Here is a 13833-nt window from a genome sequence, read left to right as displayed (position 1 = left end):
AATTGATTTGAATAATGTAGAAATATTTTGAAAATCAATTTTAAATGATCATAAATTTGTTTCTAAAATTTTAAAATCAATATCTAAAGTAAAATATTGTTTGTATTTTTTGAATTGATCTGATAGCGTCCTGATTTTTGGGGCTTCGTTAAGCTCTCCCTCCCTTGACATAGTTATTAACTTATAATATTTTATTGAAATACTTGTGAGTTTTAAAACAATCATTTGCAAAAATTAACACATTTTTTAAATTTATTAAACACGTATAGGACATAATATAATAAGTTTATCGTCAAAAGATATTATACATACGAACTAAGAATAATATATACAATATACATACTACCTACTTATTATCTAAAACTTGTATTGTTAAATGATTATAATATTCCATTGTTTTGTAATATTATGTATATGTAAGAAGGAATATGGATTACCTCATTAAGGCGTATAATTTTCATGGACGATTGAAGAAGTCAGGCCCGTGCAAAATTTATTTGCAATTTAATACTTCTAATGAAATTTAAAAAGATAATCATCAGCCTTTAAAATTTATCACTACATGTTTAACCTTATTAATAAATAGGTGTTTAAAGTTTTTAGGGTATGGAGAAACAGCATTTATAATACAATTATAAATATAATTTGATGACAGAGTGAATAATGTATTTTAAAATGTATAGATCAATAGTTATGTTTGATAGATCGTTTATATGTTTTATTCAATTACTTTATCATCTATCAACATATCATAAGCCGAACATTTAGTTGTCGAAAATTATTTAAAAACATCTATTCAATTGAAAAGCAATAGGTACCTACCTAAATAATTTATTGGATGAAAGAGCGATTTTTATTGAATTATCTTGACACAGTGAATAATTTCATTTTTTATGATGCACGATACACAATCACTACTTTTTATTAAGATAGGTAATATTTATAAATTGTTTTTGACGAAAAATAGTTTCATATCTAATCGGTTTGTTGAAGAAAACTGTTGCATTTATGGGACCGTAATATATTATGTATTTAGTGTTACGACAGCGAATATAATACTATATCAACAGGCGTCAGGCAATATTTCTTGTATTTTATTGATAATCGATATTGACATTTAAACGACCAACTGTTACTTATATAATACAGATATCATATATGAATGAGCTGTCAATCAAAATAGATAGGTCGTTATTTTTTTTAATCAAAATGTAGTAGTGAACAACATTAATATAACGTTATTGATTATAGAACACAGACAGAGTTTTGGTAAAGTATCAAATAGTTCATTACAAATTGGCGGGAACACCGAATGGTATATCGATAAAATAATAACGATATAATTAAAGTTTTGATAGTTATATTAATAATTGTGTAAGAAAGTCTGCGGTGTTACATACGATTTTCCGAACTGGTAATTGTATTATGTAGGTATAAGTATAGATTTACACTCACGATATTTTTTAACGAAATGTTTTGTACTAATAATAAATAATAATGGTGAAAAAACATCGATTCGTCAGGCACTGGATTACGTGATGGAAGAATACATGTTGGAGATCATTTCCAGAGTGGGCACTACAAAAGAAATATGTGAAATTCGATAAAAAAAAAAAATAATAATAATAATAAAAAATAGTTATTATAATAGTAACAATAATAATAATAATAACAACGATGGAAAACAATTTAGTTATGTATATTTTTATGAGATTAAAATCGTACAAGACGTATGGAAAGCATTTATACATATATATGGAATAATATAATATTATTATAATATATAATATGTGAACTAACTACGTTCATACGAATCTTTATATTATTATCTGTGATCATAATACGTATGTGTCTTATTGTTGTATCTCGATCGGACATATAAAAAAGTGTCCGCCGTCAACACGTAATAATGCTATCGAAACCGCGAAACGTCTGTTAAAAAAATAAAAAATAAAAACCAAAAACCAAACAGCACTCCAAACATCAAGTCTCTTACATTATACGCTATATAGACTTGCGACGACGATAATATAATACGTTTTGTGTATACGATCGTCGTGTGATTTTATTGCAAAGCGCTTTATTGCGATACGCGGAGTAGTAGGTGACATCGTTCGTCGTTAGGTACCTTCCGGTGGTCTTTCGTCTATTACAGCGGTACTGGTTCCCAAGACCGCGGCGGTGATTCCGACTTTTGTGTGTCGCGTGTGTTGACACGATACGAGCACATCCGTGATCATAACAATGCACAGACAATATTATAATTATTGCGTTTCGCAGCGTTTCGAGTTTGTCAACCGATATTTCGCGGCTGCTTCGCTCGCCTCCCGTTATATAGGTAGGTAGGTTAGGTGTTTGGAGTACCATTTTGAATCTAGTCGGTGCGACCAACGACGCGGCGGAAAAAACGGTTATCTAATATCGTGTTATATATATCACAAGAACATAATATAATATGTTTTCGATGTGCGATTGCTGCAACACGCGAGACGTCCGAGTGTGGGAATAAATGTCGTTTGGAAAGAAAAAAAACGAGCGTTTTGTATTTTTTTTTGTTTTTCGTTCCGAAATCGTTGAAAACAAAAATCTTCGTCGCCCGACGCGAATGTGATGCAAAAAACGACGCTAATACACACTTACCTGAACACACATCGCACGGGCCGGGGAGGAAAAGCGTATATATAACCGCGTATCGACGGCGGTGGCGGCGTCTGAGAGTCGGTGAACGTTTCACGTGTGTCGGGAGAAAATATAGCACCATACATGTGCGCGGCTGTTGCATCATCACGTTCTACATACTTGTTGACCCACGACAAATAACCATTATACAAACAATTACTCTTATTATTATTATTATTATCGTTATTATTATTATTATTGTTGATAATAATAAAATGTATATATTATTATTATTATAATATTTTATGTTTATGATTTTTCTTATTAAAAATAAAATATAAAATAATATAATATTCAAGGTTTTTTTTTTTTTTTTCATAGTGTCGCGGCGGTAGATAATCATCGTAATGAAAATTTATCGTTGACAAAATTTGTTGGGACACTTCTCTTCGCCCGCCCCCTCGACTGAATACTTTGCCGATTCGGAAAATAGCCGCGGCAATAAAATAACAACGAAATACATTTCGTACCGAATGCGCACGTTCAATACCGTCTGATAAATAATAATTGGATAATATGAGTTTGTCTCATTTTTTCATTATTATTATTCGCTAAAAATATCTATAATAAATATAACAATAATAACAACAATATTATTAAATAATGGCCTATATACGTGACTCGAGGAATGGCTGGACTATTACGAAACATGATATATATACACCATTATTATTATTATGGGCGGTGGTGAAATCTGCTGATTTAAGGTATTGATATATACTTTATATATATATATATAACCAAATATGTGTACTTATTTAATTAATATGGATGTCCGGTATTATCACGATTGGATGCTAAATTTGTAACGATGTCTAGACATAATATGGCATTAATTGAAAATAATATTATGTACAATGATAATATGATTTGCATAAATAATGATAAATCGTTAGAACTCAACTATTACAATAACAAAACGTATTAAACAAAATTTAAGCCGAAGAAGGTGTGTAAATTATGCGCTAAAGTAAATTACGTGTCATTGTGGAAAAAAAAAATAAAATTAATAAATAAAAAAAATGTACAACAAATATTGATTTTTAAATACAAAGAGACCATAAATACATTTTTTCAACTTCAAGTATTCAGCCCTGCACAACGACCAATACAAATAAAAACTGAAAATTTGTATTTGTATAAAAAGCGTTTTCATACAAAACTTACACTGGATCTTTACTTATACATCGTAAATCAAACTATACTGCTTTTGTCTACAAATTATATTCCTAATGAGTTTTTACTAGCAACTTTGAAAAAAATGGAACCGTGACTTACTCTGACGAAACAAGTTCAAAACAGACGCATCGTGTGAGTTTCAAAATAACTAAAATTTAATTTATAAAATGTGACATGATCTGCTAATGGAGAATAATATTAATATGCTGGTAATGTATCTACCCACTATTAATGCGTTTTTCGAATATTTCAAATAACTCAACGAATACCTAACTCCTCGCCTATAGCGTCTTTGAAGTTTTTTCAACGATTCATATTTTTATTGACAGAGCACATATTTATTTACGGGTTAAAAAATGATTGACATTAATTAAGTATAAGTAATTATTTTAATATTTTGTTATAGTTTATTATATTACTTTATCTTTTTAAATAAATCAACACATTTAATTAAATACTAATAATAAAACTATACATTTTATTGTGCCAACGTGGTTGAGTCTGACAAGTATTGAATTATTATTTTTGCTCTTGGGAATTTAAAAAAAAAAATGATTCTACTGTATTAGCATTGTATTGTTATTGTATTTAAATTTTTTTGTTTGGTATAAAGGCTTCAATAGATAGGTCATTATAATACGATTATATTTACATTCATATTGATCAGTATGGTTGTTTGCTTAGCTTAGAGAATATGTTGAACACATTTTTTATGTTATTTACGTGTTTTTAAATTATTTTAAAATTATATATACAATTTTGGTATTACTGTCAACGGTTTTGAAAAAATATTAGGTATATTAAATCGGTTTTGTGTACCTTACGTGCTACTTTCATGGTCAAAGGTTAACTGGGGATGTTTTATGGAGGAGAACAGAGGCCAGTCTAAAACTGTATGTTTTACTGTACTCAGTATTGTATCATATTATGTTTTATTGAAAATACAATTTTTTTACGTAAATCGTGTTTGGGAGTTATGAAATCAAAAAATTCGAAGTCACTAAAACAATCTAAAGTGATCTAACACATTAAATATTATTATCTCTGGACTCGTATAACTCGTATAGTCTGTACATTATTACACTTTCGTAAATATTATACAAATGAACGCATATATAGGCGCAAAACTGATCTTAATGTTCTAATGTATTAAGCTTTTAGTTCGCCTTATTTACTTTCTATACCTATTATCTGAATCATATTATTATATCATTTTAATCACAATATTGAATAACACCGTAATATTGGAAAGTTGCATTATACGGTCGAAGACTTTTTTTTCGTTCAAATCATATTATACTTCCTAATACTGCGGCTTAACTGTTTTAGATACCTACGTAGTTTTAATACTACATATCAATTTATATTTTATTAATAATAATGTGTCATATATCATATAGTCTGATGCAAACTATGTCTAATGTCTTACGTATATGGTATATATAAAAACATAATTATTATTGAATTATACATTTATGAAATGAAATGAATATGAAAAAAGGTTTACTTTTGTTAAAAACTATAATAATATTCGAACGAAGTTGAACGTACAACAATTGTATAACTAGATATTACAGCTCACAGCGGCAAATGTAAATTTCAACGTTGTTATCCAAGATTCTTTGCTGCAACTGCTTACTAAATATTTATGAATTATGGATAACTTTGTATTTTTAACCTATAAATTATATAGTAGTTACAATATGATATTTCCAAGACACATTATTTTAATAATATTATTGTTTGTTTAAAATCAAAGTATAGTTTTCAATATTAGTAGTCAGTTTATTAGCACACGTAACGATAATAATATCTATAATGAGTATCAAATAAAAAAAAAAAAATTATAATATTACTAAACATCATTATTTACGCAAAATGTTTACTATATATTTGTACGAAATTAGTTCTTTGTATAAAATTATGTTATTTTAATTTTACACGTGTATACCTATGTTTAAATAGTGCTAATAATTAATATGTCATTCAATTATTTAAAATTGTGAAAAATACTGTATTATTATAGTAAAAGTTTAAATCGCTTTATTAACTACTGGAGTTATTAAAGACGTTTTGATTGTGCGTTCAAGTGTTATAAATAAATGAAGATAGTTGATTTTTTTGGATCATCGATAGGTTATTAAAAAAAAAGTTCCGCAGCCAAATGTTTTATAAAACGACATATTATAGCGTTTTCTGATTCCGTAGAAAATATAGAACTGGTTAAACGTTTACGAGCATTCCATGACATTGCACCATGATGCGCCACGAAACTGAATTCATCAGTTGATTTCCAATTTAATCAAACTTTTATATTGTCGTAGTTACATCTCATATAAATTGTATACAAAAATAATCATCTACATAACTTTCAATAATTTTATATCGTTTCCAGTTCAAGTTTTTATAAATTAGGTAACCCGATGAATTACTACAGCATTTTCTTCGTATTCTATAAACTTGACGTTTCAGCTAGTTGGAAAACGTAAATAATATAATATATTATAATACAATAATAATATTATTCAAAAACTATACATTCGTGAACTATAACTTATATATGAATATAACTTGTATAGTTGTTATTCATAGTTTTTTTCGATAGATTTATATATTTTTTTCCCATAAAATATATTTACGTTAAATACGTACACTCTTCTGTCCTGTCAAAATAAAATATTTTTTTAAAACTCACACAGTTGAATTAATGAATATAAATTTTGTACATATATATACGGTAAGTGGACCGGATATAAATATAAAATAGTAATATATGTACAACACGCATGTTACTCGTCGTAACATATTCATATCGTTCTCGACGTTCTCGTGCATTACTAGTTGCTACTATACTACTTATTAGCTGACCAGTTTTCTGATTCATAAAATAACTCTAACATTATAGTTATTTTGAAGAATAAATCTTTTAGTCTCGTTTGTTATCATATACTTACCTCTCTCGTGCATCTATTTTTCCAGGTTAGACCATATGCGATATCATTAATTGATGCGTCAGTTGACTTTTTCTTTACTCTTTCTATTCACTAGAAACTGGTTGTATATATATTTTTTGTAGTTTGCAATTTGTTGATTTTGTACAACATTATTGTTTCATAAAAATCGATATCATCTAGTGACATCACGGTAATTTTAACTTGAATGATTTATAAGCGTGCTTGAAATTATTCATTGGTAGAGTATGTAAAACAATACATTTTATCCATATAACTTCTAAAAAAAAGTTATTATTATTTCATAAAATCACAAAATGATTGTTTTTAAAGTATAAAATTTGCTATAAGCACGTACTTTATGAAAATTATTTGTACCGTTTTTAACTTGTCTATAACTTTTTTAATTTCTAATGCACATTTTTGAAAACGAACTTTCAAGCTTATAAATATTGAGTGTTTTTCTTAAAAAAATAGAACTATCTAGGAAATATAAATGAGCTTTTATTTGATTTAATTGCAGTGACACCACGCGCAAACCTATATTAAACGTTAATAGTATAATAATAAGTTGTTGCGATTATTTATCATACAATTGTTGATATATTTAAAATAAACACCAATACTTTGTTATTATATCTACAAATAATTGTTTTAATTGACTTGCTTAGACTAGGAAATTGTTTTTAAATGAAATGCAGTTTATGATTAGCTGCACGCTTTATATTCGTGTTTAAAATGCATATAGGAATGTCTACAATTTTTTACTTATAGTTTATTCTATAATTTTACTATACCTACGTGTAGTTTTATAAATTTGTATATAAATTAAAATTAGATATATTCGTGTAATCGTGAACCACGTGTGTATGTACCTATATTATTATTATTATTATAATTAATCTATGACCTTCATTACTTATATTAAATTATTTAATAGGTATCTATCAATTTTTTATTTCATCACGGTATTAACATTTCTTTCCTAGGTTAATTAGGTAATTGTTAATTCGTGGTGTTATTAATACAATTTAAAAAATGTGCAGAAATTTAAATTTTATTTAACATAATTATTTTGAATATTGTAGAACCGATACAGATTAGATTTTTCTTTTTTTGCTAATTAATAATATGATCTATCGTACATAATTTTAGTGATATAAGAAAATATTTAAATTTAAATTATTATATTTTATTTGGACAATATTAAACAGAGCAATAGAATTTGGTCAATTCGTATTTCTCAAAATTATTATGGTATTCATTTGATTTTTGAAAAAAACATTGTGTTAAGTATTACCTAGTTGTGCTCTGGTTTTCATAATAATTTGTTCTGCAGTTGACCTACAATGCGATAAACATAGTAATTTCTGTCATTGTGGTAGATCAAATCATATTAAACAGGTTTTTTTTTAATGAGTTAGTAAGTGACACTCATATTATGTATGAATATAATTATTAAAACTCATTGAAATTCAATAAATAGTCGGAAATTATTCAAAATTTGTACTTATCTACGTATATCATTTATAGGTACACAGTAAGTATAATAATATAATTTATATCATATATATGGTATATTATTATTTTTATTTATTATCATTTATTTCAATCGTTTGCAGTATACATATTATTATTTACACGCACCAATTAAATTATATTAATTTTATAGTATAATATTTAACCTCGATCTAATCAAGTCGTTATAGATTTGGAATAGTTAATTTTTTTTTATTCGGAAAGAGCGTTAAATATTTATTCAAAATATAAAATTTCAATTATAAATAAGTAATATAAAAATTACATTAATTTATTTATCTTCTTGAAAGTCTAAAAAGTACATTTTATGTTTTATAAAAACAGACTAAGTGCAACTGGTCAATAAACTATTATGTCTTCAAGAACATCAATAAATAACTAATATAAACATACCTATTATGTTACAAAAGCATCTTTAATAATCGATTCCTAAAACCTACCTAATCAACAGTAGTTTTGTGTTAGTTAAAAGTAACATACAGACACACAGTAGGTACTTATATATGCTCAAAAACGTATATTGTATAAACGTGAAAGTACAATAATAATTTATTAGTGATCTTCAGTTATTTGATTTTCTATCAAATAGAATATACTAGATAAGAACTTTATTTTATTTAAAGTTTCGAAATTAAAGTCACTTTTAATATAAATCTAATCATTACGATTTCTTTTTACACTTAAAAAATACTTAATAAATAAATATATAATATCATTACTTACTACTACATATACCTATAATAGTATTGGGGCAGATTCTCTAGGTTACCGATTATTCTACAATGTTTGCAGGTTATTGAAATAAAAATATATTGTGTTATATTGATGTTTATCACGATGGACCTTTCATTATACTGCCTTCGAAAATTTGCCATTTATTTTCATCATTTACAATTCATTGAATTACCCAAAGGCTAAAATAAACGATTAATAAGTAGTAGAAAATAATGAAATCTATAAATGGATATGATGCGCTATAATATTATGTTAAACATATTTAGCCCACGCACATAAATATAATATTAGATAATATTGTCTATATTATATTATTATCAGTATGGCAGCACCAAGTCATTATGAATTCATGTCTAAGTACAAAATCAAATTAATGAATATCTTCTTATTACGATAAAAATACATCAAAAATACATTATAATATGAGTCAAGAATGTAAATTAATAACATGTTTCTTAGTTTGAGTAAATAGTAATAACAAAATCAGCAGTGTAGTCAGGGTTTAAACATCCACACCCTTACGAAATACGTTTTCACAGAATACTGAAATTTTTAAGTTTCTAGAAATAATAGGTTATATTATAAACCTATAATATTATTAGATTATTAAACTCAATTTAGACATGCGTACATTAAGTATAGCGAATTTAATAAACATAAAACATAAATACAAAAAAATATTAACTTAAAATGATAAAAGTTGATTTTCACTAAGGACAACTTTAAAAGGTCTTATTGAATTATTTATATCAAAAGGAAGACGTTGAATAATTTATGATATGTGTAATCTACACAAAAATAGCTTATACTACGAAACATTATTGTTTCTTTTCGTTGAATAATTTGTCATCGTTCAACTTCAAAATCGATTAGCTAAGTTCATAATAATATATTGATGGACATCCTTTCGTTTATCGTAAAGTTTTATATTACTGTAAACTATACTAACATTAGATCACGCTAGACAAGTAACTAATTTTTTCCTAAGTATTGTTTTTTTGTTAAAAATATAATTTGCTTTTAAATTGCAAACACTATCATAGTGTATCCATTTTTAGTTGATAGAGCATTTCAGATTGTTGATTATATCAATACGACTTTCGCTTTAAAAACTGTAATAAAACTATGTGATGAGAAAGTTCATACCTATATTGAATTATATACTATATTGATATTTCAGTAATAAAACGTTTGAAGTGAAATTTTATTATATTTTAATAGTTTTAAGCTATCTTAGTTTGTATAATGTATAAAAAATTTAAATAATAAAAAAAACTTAAGTATTTAATTTAGCCTTTTTTGTATATAGGTAGTACGTACAATTATCAATTATTCAGTGATTACTGATATCTTCTCAATGCTATATCCATATAACATTAGCCTATTATTACAATAATTGTTGAAATCGAATCAAATTTAAATTATCTGTGTTTTTGAGAATTATTGCAGTACATGTGACTATACATCTCCTTGATCTAAATATTGCAAAACGTTATCACGATTGCAGATAATATTATCGTTTAATATGCTTATAGATATTATGGATAACAATGCAACATTAATATAAGATACTAATAAATACAATTAAAAAACTAAGGTTATTGTTAGTCGGGGACTCGGGGTCACAAATGAAATTATTAATGGTAAGATAGAGTTATTTATTTCATTACCTAAATGTAGTATTGATGATTCAAATTAAACATGAATCAGACTCTTTTCATTCATAATTATTAGGTATACACGCAATAATATAATAACAACTGTAAAGCACAACATTTAAAAATAGATTTATATACTAGTTGATATGAAATGTATAAAATTGCTGACACTAACGCGTATTAGAGGACATAGCTTATACAATATATTTTTTTTAGGGAGTGTTGTTTTTGTTGTTCTAAATTTTCTTTCAGAGACGGTATATAATATTGTTTTTAATATAAGGTCTTAGCGAATAATACAATTGTAGATCTTGAGCAAGGTATATTAACATTTACCAAGTTCATTTTATTTTCTATTTTGGAAATTATTTTAGTGTTTTAATAACTTGATCGATTGCACTTTAAGGTAATTATTAAGAAAATAACTATATTAATCGCTAGAGAGTAATAATTTAAAGGAATTTGAAAGTTTAAGACTAGCTAATTATAAAAACTTCATATTTTCAAAAAAGATAATTATTTACGAAGATATCAATCTCGCTGTAGATTATTAACTGAACATAGGTCAGTTCACTTCTTTCGGCCTCCAAATCCAGTTTTGGATCAAACTAGGATACATTTTATTCGTAGGTGTATATTTAAATTTTAAGTTGAATATCCATTTCACTAACACATCCCCACTATTGGATCTTCTGCTAGTATACATTTTGTTATTTGTTAAATACCTATTTGAAACTTAATTAAATTGTTATGATGAAAAACGACTGAAAATTTTTTTAAAGATGATAAGTTTTGTTTGATAATAGCTATTTGCTAATTCTAAGAAGCTGTCAAAAATAACTATTTACGTCTTTCTGCATTATATTTCAGATAAACGAGAACATTTATCCAATTCAAACGTACGTGGAACGTGAGAGTATTTATTAGATCCATGGTATGTAAAAAATTAAAAATTCGATTTAATAATTAGAAAAAAACTGTATACCTACATGTAGATAGGATTTACTAACAAATTACTCATATGTTTGTAAAAAACTAAAAGATTAGAATAAGCCGGTTCCTGAATAGTTTTGATCAGGTATAGTATAATTGAAAATTTTTTTATGTCTCAAAATATTTCAAGAAAAATAGTTAAATACAAGAAATATGTACCCACTACTCACATATAGAATACTTATGTTGAAAGTATCTTAACCATTTCCGATCTACCCTAAAAATTTAAGCTAGATAAAAGCCTAATACAAAGTATATATAGCCGCATTACATCTATTAAGTGTTTTACATATCAAGAAGTGTACTTGTTAGTTGTTACCCATTTACGTTTTTTACTATATATTCTTTAAAGTTAATCGATAATTTTTTTTATTATTATATCAATCTTAAGTTGTGTTTAGTTAAATTTATCTTAATACACACTGACACTTTATTAGGTAGGTACCTATTTGTATTCATACTTTTGTAATTATTTGATATATATTTAAAAATAAAATGTTTGGCTTTGCAATTTAAAAACGTGTAAGTTAAATAGAAAACGATTACCTCAAAACATATCTCTTAATTATTACGATTATATTTTATAGGTATGTTATATCGGTTCAGTCCATCGACCGGCTCAGGACAAATTGCATTACAGATGCAACTCATGCACTGTTCGTTGCACCCGTGAGCACACCTATAATATAGTTATGTATGTATAAATAGTTATTATAATACACACACACACACACACACACACACACACACCACACATACTATTAATCTAATATTAATTTTATTCATAAATTATCATATGTTTTGTTACATATTTTATGTTTGCATTGTAATAAACCTATTATGTTAATACATACTTTATTAATTATAACGTATATGACTAGGTATCTAACATGGTACTTAATACATTATTTATGAATATTTTAATAAGTAAACCATTAATTTAAACAGAAATCGATAGAACGAAAATATTATTTTATAATTTATGCCCACACAAGAATTTAATAAATTTAATAAATAAAACTTTAAAAATATACAGTTTTAAGTTTGTTTAAAAATATATATAATACACCTACCTATGTCTTATATATATATATAATATATATATATATATATATTATAGTCTTTTTAAAACACTATGAAATGTTCAGATATTTACTTTAAAAACTTTTTTTTGGGAAAGAAATCATTTAATGTTTAAATATATCTATCATTAAATATAACAGAGATCTAACCCGTTATTCACTTTTTAAACTTTCACATTCCTCTTTTGAAAAAAAGGAAAAAATTCACATTGAGTAATTTTTAAAATATAATAATAATTACAAATCACTCAAGAGTAAATTATTTACAACTTAAATTTGCCAAGTACTTTTTATTAGCTTATTTGTCTTTATAATGTGTTCTTCATATAATTTACGAGTTTGCAATCTAGATTACGTCAACATTTTTGACATTTCGGTGTTTCAGGATTTATTTTTTTATATAGGAGCCATACTAAGCTGATTGGATAAGCTGCCACGAAGTCTCGAACGAGTTAAAAATACATTTTTACGGTTTACCGGTTCCCAGTTGCCTAACCGGATCAAAATAATTGATCGTAATTATAAACCTCATTGGAAAATAGGAAACCTTAATTTGTTGAGTTTGAAACTTAAATTATTTTTTTACTTTCAATATTAATATAACAGCATACCCATCTATATATTATAATATATATATATATATTCTTCAAAATTCTTAAAACTGGAAAACATCTCGTCTCTCTAAATGCATCTGAAAATTGAATAGTTTTTTTATATATATATTATTTACTGAACATAATATAATATGCCTCATCATTCCATGGGTTATATAATATTGATATTCGATATTTCTTCTCACGTAAAAACGTGTAATAGAATTTTCACTCTTCAATTTATATATTGCAGTTTTAGAGTTTTTGTATTTTAATTTTTAAATAAGCAAATTAGTCATAATAATTGTGTAAAATATCAAAACTTTGAAATGCTCATAACTCAATTAAAAAATAAAATATCAATAAAAGTTTTTGGAGTACAACACTAGATAATATTTAATATATAAAAATAAATTCTCTTACC

The 13833-nt window shown here is 25.8% G+C and overlaps 1 long non-coding RNA gene across 2 annotated transcripts; it reads left to right on the top strand.

Moving 5' to 3' along the window:
* The first annotated feature begins 12034 nt into the window (after positions 1-12034).
* Positions 12035-13545, top strand: LOC126550384 (uncharacterized). 2 transcript variants are annotated; one of them, XR_007604471.1, is made up of 3 exons: positions 12035-12171; positions 12322-12428; positions 13202-13545. It is a non-coding gene; the product is annotated as an uncharacterized LOC126550384 (long non-coding RNA). The 2 variants fall into 2 exon arrangements; XR_007604470.1 differs by having other exon boundaries at positions 12035-12256.
* Positions 13546-13833: the final 288 nt, after the last annotated feature.

The sequence above is a fragment of the Aphis gossypii genome, chromosome 2 (assembly GCF_020184175.1).
Source record: "Aphis gossypii isolate Hap1 chromosome 2, ASM2018417v2, whole genome shotgun sequence".
Taxonomy (NCBI): Eukaryota; Metazoa; Arthropoda; class Insecta; order Hemiptera; family Aphididae; genus Aphis; species Aphis gossypii.
This window is presented reverse-complemented; position numbering and strand designations above follow the sequence as displayed.